This window comes from Mustela putorius, unplaced genomic scaffold (assembly GCF_011764305.1).
Source record: "Mustela putorius furo isolate JIRA1106 unplaced genomic scaffold, ASM1176430v1.1 tig00000083_pilon_pilon_pilon, whole genome shotgun sequence".
NCBI classification, from domain to species: domain Eukaryota; kingdom Metazoa; phylum Chordata; class Mammalia; order Carnivora; family Mustelidae; genus Mustela; species Mustela putorius.
The window spans coordinates 12585565-12604961 of NW_025421273.1; the positions used below are offsets into that span (position 1 = coordinate 12585565).

At 50.8% G+C, this 19397-nt stretch overlaps 1 protein-coding gene across 5 annotated transcripts in view; it reads left to right on the forward strand.

Moving 5' to 3' along the window:
* RGS12 (regulator of G protein signaling 12) overlaps positions 1-19397 on the forward strand; it is a 104728-nt gene that overhangs the window by 64384 nt on the left and 20947 nt on the right. The gene's annotated exons all lie outside the window — the stretch shown is intronic.

Consider the following 19397-nt stretch of genomic DNA (forward strand, 5'->3'; position numbering starts at 1 on the left):
CGCTGAGCCCCTGCGAGATCCTTGGGGCCAGCTGGGGATGTACCCACAAAAGTTTATCCCTGCTCTCCCCGGCTTCCCCATTAGCCCACCTTACTGAGAATGTCAGGGTTCTGCTGAGTCCCCTCCTTTCCCAGGACAATGGCTGTGGACTCGGGTGGGTCAGACAGAGAACCTGCAGAAACGTTTTTGTTTTTAACCTTTCTTTGGCTTTTTTTCTCCCTCCTTTTTTTTTCTCCTGTTATGGCACCACAAGACAGCCTCCTCCTGTGGTTGCTTTTGTGAAGTCTGAGGCGGGTTTGTGGTCTGCCCAGCCACCCCTCTACCCGCCTGCTGTCGCGTGGGGACAGGAAGCCTGTGAGCCCACTTCATGTGCCCTCACTTACTTGGGATGCTGCCATGTGCGGGCTTGTCTTGTTTCTAAATGGAACTTTTAGTAGGAAACGAAAGAGGAAAGTAGGTTGCTGTAGATGAGGGCTTTACAAATCCCCCCTTTTTGCCTGATCCTCTGGGCACCAGGCACCTGAAGTACTTCAGGGAATGAGTTCTAAGTATTTGTAAACACTAGGCAGACTGTAGATTTTAGTTTGGGGAAGCACGGAGACTTGATTCATGCCAAGATGCCTTCCACCGTGCTTCTTTCTTGCCAGTCCTATAAGATATTTGGAGAGAGCTTTTATTAGTAATTTTTCTCTTTTTAAAAGACTATTTACTTGAGAGAGAACGCATAAGTGGGGGGAGGGGCAGAGGGAGAAGGAGAAGCAGACTCTCCCTGTTGAGCAGAGAGCCCGATGATGCGGGGCTCTATCCCAGGGCCCCGAGATCATGACCTGAGCTGAAGCAGATGCTTAACTGACTGAGCCACCCAGAGGCCCCTATTCATAACTATTTCTATTGTGAATTTTTTTTTTTTTTGAGCAAACAGAAGTTTAAAGTAATAAAGCCATTGAGCACATACATACCTTCTAGAAGTTACAAATGTTAACGTTTGGGAGTATTTGCTTTTGACTCTTTTCCTAAAGCATTAAAATCATGGTCGAGGTCCCATTTGTACCCCTCCTGTGTCTTTTCCTCATCCTCCCTCCAGAGGCCCTATCTGGAAGCAGGTATATATCCTTCCTACTCCAAGGGAATTAATTACTTTGTTTCTTGGCAGGGGGAAGCCTCTCTTACAAAACTATAGTGTAAAAAGAGTGGAGCGTATAAACAATTTCTGTAAGTCATGTGTTCCATCAGGGAAGTGGTTATAGCTTCTGGGCAGCTCAAGTTCTGCCTCTTGATCTGGGAGCTGACCTGGAAGCTGGCTCCAAAGGTGTGTTCACTTGTGGAAATCCAGCTACATACTTGTTGCTTATGCGTGTTTTGGTCTTTGTTCTACATTCATAAAGGATCTACTGAAAGAATATTGTTTTAAATGTGGGAGGTTTTCTAACCAAAAGACTTACAGAATGGTCTAGAAAATTTTCATAGATTCACGCTCAGATTATTCATAAAGTTGCCGAGGAAAAGCATCTTATAGACTGGATTAAAAACTTGATTGGCCAGAATAATTCTGAGGAAAGATTTAAAAGTAGACCCTGAGATCGAGGATGACTCAGGGCTTTTCCAAGGGCTGTCTTCGAGTAGTTTTTGTGCAACTTAGGAAAAACTTCCCTGTCCCCAAGCAAGATGAACTCTAAGAAGATCAAGTGTATGCCTCCGGGAGTGCCGCTTAGAAGGCTTTTGAGATTTTCTTGTTATTGCTGGTGTTCAGCAGTTTAACTCTAGTAAGTCTTGATTTGGTTTTGCTGGGTACATGCCTCCTGAGGGTCAGGTATTTTCTCCTTTAATTACAAGAATGTTGGCCACTCAGGCTTTTCCTACTGCCCTGGAGATACGCTCATTTTTAGTTTTTCTTTTTCTCTCCTACGCTTCATGGCTCATAGATCCCTTAGCTCTGTCTTTAAGTTCACTGATCTCTTCTTCCACGGTGTCTGATATGCGTTCATGACATCCTGTGACCTACTCGTTTCCAGGTCTGTATCTTTGTCTCAGCAGGGCCTCTGAGGCTCCTCCAGCCCTTTGCCTTTCTCCTCACTGAGTCCCTGCCTTCCTTACACCCGTGATCATGTTTGAGGCATCTCTGCCTGTCTTCAAGTCCTTGGCTACTAACACGCCATTACTGTCATTTGTGAGTCTGTCCTGTTGACCGGTTACGGGCTACATTTTTCTGCATCTTCACATGTGTAGAGATTTTCAGCCGGTGCTAGATTTTGTTGTCTTCCTTTGAAGAGCACATAGGCCGGTAAGCTGCTTATTGGTTGGCTTGATCCCTGTGAGGCTTGTTTTTAGGCTTTTTTAGGGCAAGTCTAGGGTAGCTTTTACTATAGGCTGGTTTAGCCACACTACTTGAGCCTAACACATGTGGGGTCTCCTTTGAGGGACATGTGTCCAACTAGAACTGCCTGGAAATCTGTGTGAACTGTGGGGGCAGGTCAGCCTGCAGCTCACTGGCCGCTCTTTGCCCAGCCTCATGGGGTTTCACCCTGTGCCCACATGAGCCAGAACTCAGCAACAGGCCCCAGGGTCTCCTGTGAGCTCCCCACAGCTCTTTTCCTACTCGCTCTTGTCGCCCTACAGATTCCAGCCACCTGGGCTTCCCTGAGTCTGGTCTCTGTTCAGCACAATGAGAGAGCTGTCACCTACGCAGCTCCTCTTTCCCTGTGCTGCCCTTTGTCGGTACCTGCTGGCTGGGTGCTGGGCAGTCTCAGGACTCCGCTCCCTGGTCTCTTTTCCATCATGAATCAGAGCCTTACAGTGACTATGGTCCAGTTTTTGAGGACTGTTGTTGGTCTGTTTTTAATATGTGGTGAGATGGGAAGTCTGGTCCCCATTACTCCATCATGGCCAGACACAGAATTCTTGTGATACAATTTTTTTCACTATAATTGGGAGGGTATGGTCTCTCAAATTCTAAACAAAACTCAAGCCATGACACTTTCTTGCACAAAGGACTTCCGTGAGTTCCCATTACCTGTAGGATAAAAGCTGCCTTCAACCCAGAAAGAGTGGGTTCTCATCCCCCACCCTAAGCCCTGTCCCTGATGTATCCAGTCCTGGGTCAGTGTTGGCATTTGAAACAGCCAATGAATGAGTGACACCGAAGTCTGGAACCTAGTAAGCTTGGGATACCTTCACAGTCCTGTGATATCCTGGTAGAATTTGTTGAGGCCACCAGAGTGAACTAGTGAAATGAATGAGGAACCCTTGCCCTGACTCTACCAGACGGGTCTCCTATGGCCGTCATAACTAGGCTCTGCCTCCCCCTTGGGGGAGAGCCCATGTCTCTGGCATGACCCAGTCCTCTCTAGGAACGAGAGCAGGGGACCTCAGGAGGGATTCCTGGCTCATGGACCACCATACGGAGAAACACTGGGGGCCTGAATGCCTTTCCTCGGGTGGGCCAGGAGGGACTCTCCTAGGTGCTTCCCATGCTTGAAGCCATGTAGTCCTCCCTGCGAGCATGTGGCTCCCAGTTTGCAGGTCACCAGCCTCTCGGGCAGTCAGAGGGTCAGAGCGTCTGAGCCTCTCGGTCTGGCGGCTGTGCACCTATGCGCCCACTAAGCAGCAGGTGGACAAGGCCCGTCACGGGTTGTCCTGCAGCTTCAGCTCAGGCGTGTCAGCACGTTGCTACCACCAGAAGCAAATCTGTGTGCCCCTCACTCATCCCAGTTCTTGGGGGTGAAAAGCTCTTATGCATGTTTGTAGTGTTGCTGAGTCTGATTGTTCTGATCTAATGTCCTCTTTCCCCAGCTTTATAAAGGCAGCCCTTTGAGTTAGTTCCCATCCCTCCAGCTCCAGCTCACTGACCCAGCAGTGAGGGATCTGTCAGAACTCACTGTGGAGACCTGGCTGCAATCTGGAAGGAAGGGGTCGGCCCCAGGTTGAGTTTGGCTAGGCTCCCCTGTGTCTGTCCCACTGGTGGCTGGGAGGAGGCGAGGGACCAGAGCCCCTGCCCAACGCACAGTATGCCCTCGGCCCCCTTTGCGGGCTTTGCTCACATGTGGCCTCTCCATTCTCAGACCCGGGCTCTTTCCGGGCATACCTCTGTTTGCTCCAGCAGACTGTGTGCCGGTCACCATCCCCACTGCTGGGGAAAGGCAGGAGCACAGCTGCTCAGTTATCTGCCCCTCTCCCTGCTGACACAGCTGCTTGGAACATGCATGGGACAGTCCTCACTTAGGACACCTCCCCATTTTTGTTCCTAAAGACAAGTCTCAAAACTCAACTTTGGCTGATTTGAATGTAGAAATGGTCGATAACAACTACAGAAAGGAATGTCAAATTATTCTAATTAGAATAGTTAGTTTCATTATACAAAGTTACATTTTACATTATAAGATACTAATTTGGAGAGGCTACTCTTTCTTCTTTTCTCACATTTCATGATAATATTCCATCCAGATCCCTCCAATGTGTTTTTGTCACACCTGCTCTTCAAGCCATGAAAACTTTTCCTTGGAGAGTAAGCCACACACTGTAAGTCTGCACACCAGCGGCAAGAGGCCTGAGGACTGTCCACAGTACGAGCGTACCGTGTTACCAGCCCTCGGAAGCCCCTCGTCCCCCTTTCCAGTCCCAGACCCCAAAGCAGACCAGTAGCCTGATGGCTGACACCATCGCTCCATTTGCCTATTTTTGACCTAGAACACAATGCACTCATGCCACACGTCCTCCTCTGCGTCCAGCTGCTATTGTTTACTCAAGGCTTGTGGGTTCTAGGTTTTATATGTGTTGTGCGTATCAGTAAACGTTTATTCTCACGGCCACAGCCACGAGTCCATGGGACTGCTGCTGACATTTCCCTGAGTTCTGACCTCTGGCCATCGCTGGTGGTGTGCTGTCACAGGTCCGTGTGGGATTCGAGGTGGCCGTCCGTGAACACTTCTGCTGTGACAGGCTGGCGCGCAGTGCAGGCACATACGATGTAGTAAACACAGTGTTCTGGAATGGTTCCACCATGTGTATGCCAACCAGCATTTGTGGAGTCATATTCTCGCCACACTTGACTTTGTCTGTTTGCATCTTAGCCTCAGGGAGGGAATATGGGTATTGGGTCGTGGTTTGTGTTTGTGGTTCCCTGGTGACCCATGAGCTGAGCACCTTCCATGGTTTTGGCTGCTTGGATATCCTCTTTGGGAAGTGCCTGTGCAAGAGTTTTGCTCATTTTTCTATCAGATCTCCAGTCTTCCCTTATTGACTTGTAGAAAATTTAAAGAAGTTTTGTCTTGACTTTATGTGTGCAGGAAGCCCTTTTGTGGCTTACCTGTTCATTCTGCTGGTGGTATCTTCCACTGACCAAAGCGTTTCATCTTACAGTCATCCAGTTTGTCATTTTTCTGTTCTGGCGATGCTTTTTATGTCCTTTTGGAGCGGGCCTTGCCTGTGCCGTGACCATGAAGGTAAAACCATTGTTTTAATGTTTCCCACTGAAATCTCAGATCCCCTGGAAGCGGTTTCTTGGGCACAGTGTGAGTCAGGGGATGAGACTTGTCTGTCCCGTCTTTGGTCCAGCTGGCCTGGCCCCAGGTGTTGCATTGCCGATCCTCTCCCTCTTTATCGGGTAATCATATCTTTGTGGGTCTGTTTCTGGCCTCTGTCTTTTGTTCCATTGGCCTCTTTGTCTGTCATGGGTCGACACGTTGTGCCATAATTACTCTTACTCTTGGTGCATTGTGAGATCTGTGGTGTGTTCTCAGCCTTGTGTGCCTTCAGGATCGCTCCTGCTCTTCCCGGCCCCAGGCATTTGCCCATGCATCTCAGAGCCAGCGTGTGCATCCCTGGCCACGCTCCAATCATCTTTGCTTCTGTTTCAGCTGGGCGAGACATAGCACTTCGGAGTGATGCTTCCTTTGCAAATGTTAGTTTAAAGCCACAAACAGCCATTGACATTAAGACTGCTGGGTTTAAAAATTTGTTTTGTAACCATGCATTTGTGATCTCTGATATGTAGCTGCTTACTGCCTTGCTCTATAAAAATCTTGAGGTCATTCCCAGGAATAAAAACCAAATCTGGCTTGGTTTATTTGTCTTGTAACGAACTATTTCTTTTGAGCTGACTGATCTCCGTAAATATCTAAAACCAGGATTAACTGAGATGATTTCAGGCTAATGCGTCACCCTTGGATAGATTCCATTGTCCAAAAGAAGGTGAGGGAGAAGCCTGCAATGTCTGAGGCTTTTTGAGGATTTGGATATAAGGTGAGCCATCACATCAGAGAGAAGCCACTGGAAAGGCCACACTTGCCTGTGGGTAATTGGTGGACTGTGGCCAGATGTAATACCATTTTGGGTGGTAGAGGTTTGGGGCTTGACCCAGCCAGAGGGCAGCATGGCCCGGCAAAGCTGAACCTGGAACATGAATTGAGTTTAGCCCTAGTATGGGTATGGGGAGACGGGGGAGTCAGGTGAAGCCAAGAAGGAGCAGCTAGGGGCAGTGGGGAAGCTGAGAGAAAATGCCCGTGTCTGTAGGGGAATTGTGGAGCGAGGAGACAGTGTCCCCAGCCGACTTCTGCATTTTTGCTTTGGCGCCTAGGGGGGGACGATCATGGCATTTGCAGGGGAGGAAGGAATAGGATGGGAAGAAATGGACAACGGGACAGTAGCAAATGTTCTGTTGTGGACCTGGGATTTTTGAGATGCTCACTCAATGTCCAAGGGGAGATGTTGTGTAGACATTTGGATAAACAGATACAGGATGCAGAAAGTCCAGGAGTCACCCGTGCATCAGTGGAGTTGAATGCCTGGATAAACTTGTAGAGTTAGAGATGGAGCAGAAAAGGCACATCGCAAACCTTCGGGATGAGTGGGGGGCTGGAGTTTGAGAGGCAGCGGGGCGCACAGTGAGGTCACATTCCATCTCTGCCCCCAGCGGTGTGGCTCAGCGCTCCCATCTGCACAGTGGGGGCCCAGGACTGAGCTCAAAGAGTTCTCAGGAGAATTAAGGGGGTGAGTGCACACAGTGAGTAAGCTGTTCCTGGCCTGTAATCACTGGCTGTGGCGACCCGGCTGCTGCTCTTAGTGTCGCTGTTGTTGCTCTGATTGCATTTCAGTATAACTGAAGGCCAGAAGCAGCTACAGCCGCCCAGGGAAACTGGGTAGAGAAGGAGCCTAGGACAGTTCCTGAAGGTGGTTTCTGGATGGATGGGGAGAAAAAAGCCTCAAATGGTACAAAATCAAAATCCCCACCAAGACTGTTGCAAGTCCAATTTTAAAACAAATGACGCTGGCAGATTGAAATATGTAAATGAAAGAAGACATGACAGACAGATACTAAGAAAGAAAAACTGGTATGAGAATATGGATCTCAGATAAAATAACTCAAAGTGAAAAAAAAAAAAAAAGTAAGGAGAGAAGTTCTGTGTACCAAAAATAGAGCATCTTATTTATAAAGGAAATTTAGACGGGACCACCATATGCATGGACGTGTTCTCCTAGGGAGAGATTGTGGTGGACCTTTCTCGGAAGTAAGAGATCAAGCTGGTAAATAAATGGAAAAATAAACTCTAACAAGTATATATAGAACTTTATACCCAAAAGAGACTCTCCTTTTTCCCACCCAAGTTGAGTATATCCTATACCACAGATGGATTGTTATAGATTTTAAAAATCTTGGGGCACCTGGGTGGCTCAGTGGGTTAAAGCCTCTGCCTTCAGCTCAGGTCATGATCTCAGAGTCCTGGGATCGAGCCCCACATCAGGCTCTCTGCTCTGGGGAGAGCCTGCTTCCTCCTCTCTCTCTCTGCCTGCTCTCTGCCTACTTGTGATCTCTGTCTGTCAAATAAATAAATAAAAATCTTTAAAAAAAAAAGTTAAAAAAAATAAAAAAATAAGAATTTTTGGAGCGCACAGAGCACACCTGCTGACAGCCGTGTAATTAAATAGATGCCAATCACAAAAAAGACAACAAAAAATAATCCACTGGAAATTTCGGAGCTATACTTCTAAATAATCTGTGGGTCAAGGAGAAAATTAAACTGGAAATTACAATACAATTTAGAACTGCTTCCCAATCTTAGTGCTGCATGTTAACACCATGGAATGTAACCAAAGTGGTTTTCAGAGAAAATTTCATAGCATTAAATGTATATATTATAAAAACGAGAGGTTAGAAAATGCAGGAGCTAAACTTTAAACATAAGAAGGTAGGAAAACAGAACAGAAAAATAAGTGCAAATTAAGATAAAGGAAGTAATAAAGCAGAAACTAACAAACCATTTATTCATTTAGCAATTATATTTTGAGCTCCTCCTTTCTCCTGCTTTCTTCTAAAAACTGTTTTAGGCACTGGGGATACATTTGCAAACAAAACCGGGTCCCTGTCTTTATGGGCCATAGGAACAGACTGTGGTATGTTACTGGAGTAAAAGGGTAAAACCATACAATTATCACAATAGAGGCTAAATGAGTATCTGATAGAATTGCCCGCTCTGATTTTTTTAAAAGTTATACTTGATGGTTAAACATTAGAAGCGTTCTCGTTAGAGCTAGGAATAAGGCAAGGATATTCCCTGTCTCAGCAACTATGTAACAGTGTATTGGGAATTCTGGCCAGCAGTGTAAGGCAAGAAAAAGAAATAAGTTTAAAAAGCTTGGAGAGGCAGCGCCTGGGTGGCTCAATGGGTTAAAACCTCTGCCTTTGGAGCAGGTCATGATCTCAGGGTCCTCGGATCGAGCCCCGCATCGGGCTCTGCTCAGCAGGGAGCCTCCTTCCCCCCCCCCATGCCTGCCTCTCTGCCTACTTGTGATCTCTGTCAAATAAATAAATAAAATCTTAAAAAAAAAAAAAAAGCTTGGAGAGGAGGAAACCAAATTATCATTATTCTTGAATGATATTAGTATCGAAATAAAAATCCCAAAGCACGTCAGTCACATGACCAGGATTTTCAGAACTAATGGAATTCGGAAAGATAAAAATTAGTTTTCTCATTATACCTAAACAATACCCATTGTTTCTGTGGGAACATATTTATGTTGGTAAAGGCATTAAGAAATATCTGGAAAGATCAACACCAAATTAATAAGATGGGTTTTCTCTGGAGAGGGAAGATAGGGCAGGATTTTAGGTAATGATAAATAGAGATCTTAGATTTAGGTTTAGATATTTTTGAAGGAGAAAATATTTCATGAATTGTGAGTTAAAACCGCAAGTTACGTATAATAGGAAGTTATTTGCCTTTTAGCTTGTCCCCTGTAAGGAGGGGGAGTTCCCAGCCGAGAAGACTGGGGCTCTCATTCAGCCAGGCAGTGGGACTCCGGAATCCACAGGACAGGGCTCGCTGCAGAGCAGACCTTCAACAGATACTATCAAATCAATGAGAGCCCAAGATGGCCCATTGACCTCCCATCCATCTTAAATGTCCCCACCCAGTCTGAGGAAGAAACAGTAGAGAATGGGCTCCCCAAATAGCCGATCCCTGCTCATCTGCTCATCCCGTAGAAGAGTCAGCCTGGCAATTCCCCACGGCCAACCTGCGAGGTAGTCAACCCAGGCTCTAGTAACACCGCTGGAGGGACAGTCTGCTGGCCGAGGTGCCAGGAGCCTTACCGCCTCCTGCCGCTGGAGGAGGAGCGGGTCGGGGTGGGGGTGGGGTGGCTGAAGGCCCCCAGGGAACATGGACTCAGCATGGGGACCAGATTTTTGGAACCCGGTTTTGGACAAGGAACTTTTTAAATATGATTGTTTTCTTTGGAATCTGTAGAAGAGACACAGACACTCCTTGTGTTTAGTTTTCTGTCGTACCATCTTCACTGAAACTCTGTGACTCCATTACTGCCCCCAGAAAGCCCTGGCTTATGGCTGCACTGGGTTTACCTGTAAACCCGGTCTCTTCCTTTCTCCCATGATGAGCTTTCTTGCACTCGCAGGAGTGGTCCCAGTGCCATCTCTGGGGGAGGACGTTCCTGCTGCAAGCATCCTTTAGGGTTGCATGTGTGCAATCCTTTTCCTTCCTTGGGGGCCAGTGCTTTGGCCCCTAGGCCTGTTGGGGAAAGTGCCCCTGCCCTGTCTCCCCCTGCTCCGTGGCGGTGGAGGCCAAGGGCCCGTCGCTGTGCCTTTGGCCTTCTGTGTGGCTGGCCCTGCCTTGGCTGTGGGGAGGGTTTAGCGGCATTTTGTGTCTTCCTCATGGAGCTCGAATTTGGGGTCCTTGGGCTTGTGCATCGGGCAGCGGCTGCAGCTGGGAGAGCCATGCTCCCTGTGTGGCCTTTGGCACCAGGATAAAAGAGCGCTGCCTTCATAGAGGATACGTGTTTTTTTCCAGTGGAATGAAATTAATTAATTTCACAGAGAATTAACTAGTAAGTGAATCAGGCACATTTGTTTAGGTTCAAACCAGCGTAATAAATGAATTTGATGGCGGCTCATCTTTGAAAAATGTCCCGCGTCCCCTTTACAGAGTCCTGGAGGCTCCCTGTGGTCGGATACCACCTTCAGCCTGCCAGCCACTTGTGGTCGTTAGTGGATGGCTCTGATACCAGAATCCTGCAAATTCAGTGTGACAAGTGATAAGATGCACCCGTCCCCGCTTGTCGCCTCACACTTCCCACACTGACCCTTTTCGGTTACTGTTCTGCCCACTCACGTGGCCTCGGGAGCTCCCGCAGCATTTTCGCCCATCTGCTTGGCATTTCACTCTCCAGGACTTGTGTCATTTCAGACGTGGAGAGTGGGTCTCGCTGCTTGCTTCCAGAACAGTGAGAAATGAAACTTGGAGTTCCAACTGCGGAAAGGCTCGGAATGTCAAGTTCCCCTGTTTGGGCCCATGTGTGTTCGTGCCCCCGGGCCTCCCTGTGAATTGCAGCATGTCTTTACCTTCCCTGCAGAGCTGTGTCTTCTGGCCGTGGGGGCACCAGGGGCCTCACTATGGAACAGGTGCCCAGGGGCACGGCGCCGTCCCTGGTCACAGTCACGCAGGTGCCAGGAAGTTCTCTGACCCTGGCAACTTCATGTACAAGTTGGGTGATTGTATGAGAGCAAGAGTTTCCAGACATGTCTTGAGGAAGGGCTTGTAGGGCTCCAGAATTGTGCTCTGATGATCAGTGGGGCTCCGTATATCCCTACTGGCCCACTTGGTCCCATCTGTGCCCTCTTCCACCCCCAGCCACACCGGCCTGCTCAGAAGCATTCCATATATGATTTCTCAGGGAGTGGGGGATGGCCTTGCTGCTTTAAATTTGTTGGTAACTAGGGAATGAAGTGAATACTCTTCAGTCCAGAGGGTGACTGCTTTGGGGATAAGGGGACAGACAGTCTTGGATACATGGCTGATGGGGGCAAAGCTGGGGTGGGAAGAGAAGGCGGTGGGATGCAGCCCCCCCCCCCCATTCTGCCACATTTTGGTGCAGAGCTTGGACGGATGAGTTCCAGATTCTAAAATCAGATCTGCTCTTCCAGGCTGAAGGTAGGCTAATAGAATGTAGCTTCTTTATTTAGCAGGATGGCCACTCCTCCCATGCTTTTTCAGTGTTTAGTTACATAGTTTGAATTCCTTTATTCATGTTCTAGCCCCAGACCCTGCAAATGTCAGTTTCTGCCCTAATAGGAAAATTGAGGCACAGAGGTCTCTGAGCCCACTCACTGCCCACAGACGGCACCACCATCCTGGGGCCTGAGTCTCCACCTGGGCTCTTCCTCCAGCTGAATTTCACCATCATAGTAACCCAGTGGCAGGCATCCTCAAGACCTTCTTGGCTTAAAGAGAGGACAGGTTCGCTCGGTGAGTTAGTTCAGGCTTGAAAAGGTGGATGAAAGGTGATTTTGAAACTCAGCCAGTTGTTCACCAAAGACCGTGCATTTGACTCTGTGTTTCTTTTATCTGAGAAAAAGAACTAGACAGAAAGATTGACCGCAGGTAGTAAGTTTGGTTTTCTTGGTGGTATGAGTTAGCCCTTCTGACATGATCTTGTAGAGGGTCCAGGTGTATTCTGGGCTTGAGTAAATGAGTGACTATGACCCAGGACAGTGGGAGCCCAGCTTTCACAGTTGGGGAGGGAGTCCCAGGAAAGCAGAATGTGCTTGGGCTTGGGTCGGAGTTGGAGGTGTCAGTGTGAACTCATGGTTCTAGTAGATGTGTGGACACACGTGGAAATGCCTGTGTGGCTCTGTGCACGCGTGCATCTCATTCCTAGCTCTGTCCACTGGAAAGTTCTGGAAGTACCATGGCAGTAAGCACCCCTCATGTGCAGAGCTTGGTGCCCGAACCACTCTTCAGTGAAAGGAACCATTTGCCCCTGACGCCCAGCCTCACTTGTGGGTCTGGAGCAAGGAAAGCGCACTTGAAAATCGGGAGACACTCAGTGTGCGTGCAGGCTTCCCAGAAGGACACAGGGGCCAGTGCCGAGGGAGGCGGAGCAGACAGAAAAGAGGAGGAGAAAACACCGCAGATATGTATGGATTGTAAGCTATGGAATAAAATAAAAGTCCACTGAGGGCCTGCTCTTCTAAATAAAGGACTTTGTAAAAATGGGGAAGAAAGGAAAGCTCTGCCTTACAGTGGACTATGGACCAAAAGTGGAGGAGGGTGGTGGCCGCGGGCCAGGTGGGGGACCAGATGCTCCCATCACTGCCCTCTGCTCCCCAGGAGACAGTCCTGTGGTGGGGAGAACAGGTGCCCCACCAAGAAATCACCGGGGTTGCAGTGAACTGGCATTCTGTGCTTCTAAGGACAGGTGCCGAGAAAGTCACACATGACTTCCTGAGGATTCCCGCCAAATCGTGAGGAAGCCTCAGACAGCTCCCACCGAGGGGCAGTCTAGAAAATAACAGCCAGGATAGAAGTCTGGAAACAAAGGTTGGGAGTTTTTAGAGAGACAGGACAGCTCTGGGGTCCTGAATTTAGTCCTGGGCTGAGCTGGGGAAAGAGCTGGAAAGGACCTTGTAGATGACTTTGGAATACAGACTGCTGCTTTCCCCAGGTTTGGTCACTGTGCTGTGTTGGTGGAGGAGAGTGTCCTTGTTCTTTGGAAATGCACACTGAAGTATTTAGGGGTAAAGAAGGGCGCCATCTCCAAATAAAGCTCCAGCAGCTTGGGATGTGTGTGTGTGCATGCGTGCACACGTGTATGTGTGTGGATAAGTGGATGGGAGGGAGGGGGAGAGACGGGATGATCTAGCAAATAGGGCAGTGTAGGTAGAGGTCTGGCGAATCTGGGTAGAGGGTGTGCGGGAGTTCCTTTTACTATTCTTGTCACCTTACTGCAAGTTTGAAAGTATATGAAAGGGGCAGGTGTTTGCACAACCTGCTGGTTCAGCCCCCACCTCCCTCCAACCCCGTGCATCCCTGTCTGGCCCAGCTGCACCCAGGGCTCTTGCTCTTGGAGCCCGCCACACCAGCTCTGGCTCCCGAGACGCTGGCCCTCCACCTGCTCTGGCCTCGTGCACATGGGGGCCCGTGGCACGGAAACCCTGGAGCCGGGACGGAGCAGAGCCCTCTCCTATGCTCTGCTGCCTCCCTGGCGAGTGGCGGTGGGGCGTCTTCCTGTGCTTCAGAAATGTGAGGCCAGAAAGGACGTTGATGGAGAGGCAGGACCAGCAGGGACCCCGCTTTATCTCTCTGTCCTCCCCGAACTGTCAGGAGCCGCTGAACACCTGCTCAGGAGAACCGCTCATGCGGCCGTGCGCCCACATCCGAGCGGAGCCCGCGGACCGGACCTCAGCTGAAGCCGATCCTGCCCCTGCAGTTTTGTGAATAAAGCATCCCTGCTTCTGCTGAAGATGCGCTGCTTTCTGACCCGACTCCGTACTTATTCCTTAGCACCCTGTGGTTTGGGGTGAACTCTCTGTTCTCATTTTGAAAAGATAGGCCTTTAATGGGGCTTAGAAAACTTCTCAGATACAGCAGGAAATCCAAGTTCAAAGCCTCACAGTTATCACAAAAAGCTGTGAGTATTTATTCTTTTCTGCTCCCAGCGCGTTTCATGGAAAGCACACTGTGGCGGGCCGGCAGCCTGCGTGAAGCCTCCCCTGTGGGCACGGGTGCCTCCAGCCGGTGCGCCCGCTTCTGCAGCAGAGCTCTGCTCTGCCCAACTAAATAATTCAGGTTCCATGAGCAGCCGCGGGCTAAAGGTCTGGCCGTGAATTATGCATGTGGCTTCTGGGATGCTTTGTGTTGGCTACACTATTGGTTTCCTCTGCGCACACCGAAGGGGGAGCATTGCCTTTGTCGGCCCTGCCCAGCAAACCCGGTCGCTGGGGAGTGTGCTAACCGGCCTCCTTGGGGATCGTGAGCTGGGAACAATGTCTCTGTGTGTGGCCCGAGCCTTTGCCCAGGGCCCTGGGGGCTGTGCCGACTGACCCTGGTATGGACTCGGAGGGGTGGTTTGCGGTGAATGGTTGGAAGTATTTGGTTAAGTGGCATCACAGTGGCTCTTATCAGCTCTACCCAGGTAAAGTCCCTTGTGGTCTGCGCGCCTTGTCATGCTTGTCGGGGGCTGGCTGACCTGAGCAGCTACAGGTATGTTTGTTGGGAGGCTCAGGTGGCCGGGGGCAAGTGGCCCAGGACCCTGACCTTGAGTTGTGATTTGCATACTTCAGGGATGTGAGCTCAGGGTTTGGACGGGGTGTTCTGGTGAGATAATGGGCTCAAGCTGTGTGGTGTAGAATTAGCTATAAAATCATAATCCCAAGGCATTGTCAATACATGTATAACCTGTAATGTGCACGGTTATCGGGCCAGTGTAAGGAGGGTGGCTTTCCCAGTTTTCAGCACATCTCAAGTGGATTTTAAAAACTTTCTCACCAGGAAAGCATTTCTTTGACTCAAACAAAAAAGAAACCAAGCCACAGGGAATGTTCTCTAGTCTGAGGCTCTAACATGGCAGATCTGCTATTTTCTCCTCGCTTGGAGCAAGAAAGAGGCTCGGGCAGTGGCGTGGACTTGTGAGCCCTTCTCATTTCCTTGTCCTGCCTGGCCCTGGTCATTAGGATCACCCTTTTCTCAAAGGGGCACTCTTGTCCGTGCTGGGGAACAAGTGCAGAGTGAGTCTGAAGGTGGAGTTAGGAAATTCAGGCTTTGGCGGTGCGTCTCGAGAAAAGGGTGCCGGGCCCCCTGTGGTGAGGACATGTGCAGGGCGCTGGGATTTGAAGCCCGCTCGAGCAGCACCCACTTCCTCCCCCCTCCCAGGGCGCTGGCACCTACCACATGCCTTCAGTCAAAGTTGCTAGGAGACCCTCTGGTGATGGACAAGCTTACGCAGCCAGCAGTGGTCTCTGGTTTCCCTACTTCAAAGACTGCGTGTTCCTCAAGGTCTGGCCTTTGTGAGGGAGATGGTGGAGTGTGTGGCCTGCCTCGCGGGGCTCAGGGAGCGGCTCTTTCAGGGTCCTTGCGTCCCCTGCTCCCTCTCCAAACTCCACTAGCGCTGGAGTTGAGGCCCGGCGGGCGTTCTCGTGGTTTCAATGAGAAACAAAACAGAAAGAAACAAAAGGAGACCGTGGGAAGGAGCCTCAGCTTTTCCTCCCGCGGGATGGAGGGCGCCTAGTGGCAAGATGACCCTCCCCGACTCCAGTGGCGGGGGTGGGGGGATTGGGCCATGAGAGCCAGCCCCTGGCCCGCCTGGCTCCCAGGCCTGCAGAAGGAGAGGGTATGCAAACCATGGGGGCAGGGAGATTCTTCCCTACATGCCTACATGCGCCTGTGTGTGTGTGCACCTCAGCCTGCCTCCTGCCCAACAGTCCGTGCCCGCCACCCTGAGGGAGCACCAGGGTCATGGTAGGGCATGCATGCGGGGTTAGGCACCAGGAGTGTCCTAACTTAATTTTAAAGCTCCTTTCTCCACTAGGCTTTTGAAGTATCAGCTGTTGAGCTGTGAGTCTTTAAAAAAAAAAAAATTGGTATTTGCAGGTTTCATAAAAATGAGTTCCATCAACAGATGGGTCACTTTTCACTTCCCTTGTTCAGCCATGTCTTCCCTTGTCCAGGCTCAGGCCGCGGCCCACAGCACCTGCCCGGCCCAGGGCGGGGTGCCAGGCTCCCCTCCTCGCTGCTGCCCTGCGTGGCCTGGGAGCGAGGAGGGCAGGTGTTCCAGATCTGCTGGCCACTTTGCTGGAATCCAGACACAGGAAATCAGAAAGCACCTCCACGCATGATGGGGTTCAGCTGCTCTGTCTGCAGTCTGTGGCCGGTCTTCTGGCGTACTCCCCTGCCCTCACAGCCCCCATCTCCCTGCCCCCTCCTGCAGGCCACCTTGTCCCTCAGCCAGGCCAATGGACCTGTGAAGGAGTGTCTTCTTGACCTTCCTTTGTTCTTCACTGCCCCCCAGGGTGCAGTCTGTGTGTCATTTGCCCCTATGCCCAGACACACTGGCTCTGAGCCATGCCTCTTTTGTCCCAGGGCCTTTACACATCTGGCTACTCACTGAAGGCTCTTCGAGGTCCTCTGAGCCCAGTTACCTTTTGTCCACCCCTCAGTTCTCAGTTCAGCCTTCGTTGGCTCCAGGAAAGAAAGGCCAGAGGAACAATGTGTTTTGAAAGTTATTTTGTGAGGATCACCTCATTTATCAACATAAAATATAGCAGGAAAGTGCCTGCTAATTGCAAAGTTATCCTGCTAGGAAGGTACAAAATAGCACGTCTACATCACCTTTAGCTCATGGAGGTGAGACTGAACATAGCGACACACGGCTCGGAGCCATCTCAAGCCCCCATGCAATGACAGCCATGCCGTCCTTTCCAGTTGTCTTTGGTTTCTGCATCTCTTTCATTGGTGACGTGCAAGTGCGCTTAAGTGTAAAGAAAATCAGTCCTTCCTCTGTGGAGTAGATCGTGTGGGTTCCCCCAGACTTTGTCTTTTGACCCAGCTTATAGTGTCTTTAAACTTTTATTTCATTTTCATTTTTCATCAAGGTCCAGACAACAGGTGACGTTACGTGGGCTGAAGGTGTACAGCGCGATGCCTTGGTGTTCGTATATATAGTGAGGACGGTTGCCGTGCATGTCTGGTTAATGTCTATCACACACAGTCACACGCTTTCCTTCTTAGGATGGGGACTTGTAAGATATCTCTTCGCCAGTCGTCCCTGCAGCACGATGCTGTGAGTTGTGCTCCCCGCGTGCCAGGACCTGTTTGTCTTGTAACTGGAAGCCCGTACCTTTGACCCCGAGCTCCCCTTCCCGCACCACTCCCCGCCCGCCCCACCAGCACCTCCCACAGAGTTTGGTGCCGTCTGTCCCTTTATCCATCTTGTCGTCTTGTCTCTCATGGCTCTGGACTGGCGTCTTCCCTTCCAGAGTTTCTCTAATTTGAGGTTCTTGCCTTGAAACCTCTGGTTCAGCATGCCCCAAGGATCCCGACTTGATCCCCTCTCCAGTGGTTTTCCAGTTGTCCCCGCACTGTGTGGCCTTCTGTCGCAGCCGTAAGTCCACAACTGTCGTGTGGCGCCAGGTGGGGCTGACCCCGCCCCCTGGCTCTGTTTTGCTTTGTTTTCCCAGCATTTCACGTTTAGTCTTCCACGTGAACTTTCACACTCCGCTCGTCTGGTTCTAATAAAACCTCTGTTGGGAAATCTGGGGGTAGGATTAACATCTGTGGGGCCCTGCCCCTCATTGCTGTGGCTACTGGACACAAATCAGAGGGCACGGGGGTGCCCGTGAGCAGGAAATGGGCATCTGTCACTTGGGGTGCTTCTGGGCGTGGGGATTGTGGAACAGAGCGATGCCAGGTGGTCTGTCTGGGTGACGGTGAAGTTGTTGAGTTCCCTGGGGGCTGGGCTCAGACCCCTGGCAGCTGGCTGTGCTGTGCTCAGCGTTGAGCCATGGGGCGTCCATGCCGTGTGGTAAGCTTGGCATCTTGATGACAAACTCGGCCAGGGCCTCCCCTGTGGTCCTTGGTGAGTGACACCGGCAGATTCTACCAGGAGGCTTTCATCTCAAAAGTAACATGTACTGCACTGTGAGTTCTGCTGGGCCGCCAAGAAGAATGAAAAGTGTCCTTCTCTCATCTTGTTTCATCTCCTGAATCTTATTTAAATTTTTGTCTATAGCAGTGTAAGTTACTAGGTTACTCTTTGACTTTCTGTTTTTCTTTTCTTTTCCAATCTAAATGCTTTTTGAGCTTTGAATGATTCCTGCCCAAGTGGCTTCTGGTTCCCACATGGGGCCCCTTTGACCGGATTCCTGCCTCTGCTTTTTTAGCCCTCTGTTCCCGGGGCTAGCAGGGCTGTGCCGTGGCCTCCTCCCGGCCCTCCGGGGCCCTGGTTGTGGCATGGCGGCCGCAGGCTGGTCCTCTGCCTACTGCTGTCTCCGTGCAGCCATGGGTGGGCATCAGCCTAAAGGGTAGGAGGGCCTCAAGCTGCCTTGCTGGTCGCCACTTTCCCCATGGCTGGCCCCTCATCACTAAGTAGAAGATGCATTTTCGGTTGGCCTAGAGCTGGGGCCAACAAACTAGTCCCCTGGGCTCCTTCCTGCCACCAGCCCTGATGGCTGACTGTGCGTGGTGGGACAGGAGCATGTGATGTAGCCAACGAACCCTGTTTCATTAGTTAGCTTTGCTCCTCCAAGCCTCACACCCATGTGGGTTAGGGGTGTCCTCTGTGGTTGGCAGGCCGTGGCTTGGCCTTGGGTCTCCATGGTGTTAGGACCCGTGGAGGGGACAGCCCTGTGTAAGATGGTGGGATGTGCTGTCTGTATTGAAGAGGATGCATGGCAGAATGTGTGTCCGATCCAGCTCCTGGCCAGTCTGGGCCCTTCCCTTGGGTTTTGCTCACCAGGCCTGCCCATGTGGGGACCAAGAGCCCCCATACGCTGCTCACATAAGATGGGAGACGGTGACACAGGGCTCCCGGAGCACCTCCTCTTCCCTTTGTGAAGAGAGTGGGTTATTCAGGAACTCGTCTAAAAGACAAAGGAACGCACACTCTTTGGGGCTCTTCTGTAGACGCCCGGAGCCAGCCTCCTGCGGCACATGTCGTGTTTTCCGCTCTGGAGTGGCCTTTGATGAGTTGTCACAACATATGTGGTTAGATAGACGTCTGGACGTTATGCCACGCTTGCACATCAGGACCGTGCCTGTGCTGAATAGGGCGCATGTGTGAGCGTGTGCTTTCCTACAGCAGATGTTCCCTCCTGACACCGAGCGGCGTCCTGGGTCCTGGACACCCCATCTGGGCCCCTTTGCCTCTGCTCACCCCACGGGGATCACCCGGGAGTGCTGTTGTGTGTGCAGCATGCCCTCAGCCGTGGACCTGTGGCGTGTGGCTGTGGTTGCCCCTCTCCTGGATCCGCACCCCGTTCCATGTCCCTAGAACGGCACCGGGCATGTTGTAGGCACTCAGCGCGTGGTGTCGGCTGAGCACGGGCTTTAGAGAAGGCAGGTCGGGGAGAGCCTCCCCTGAAGGCTGGCTGGGCCCTGCTGGGCAGGCGTGGTGGACAC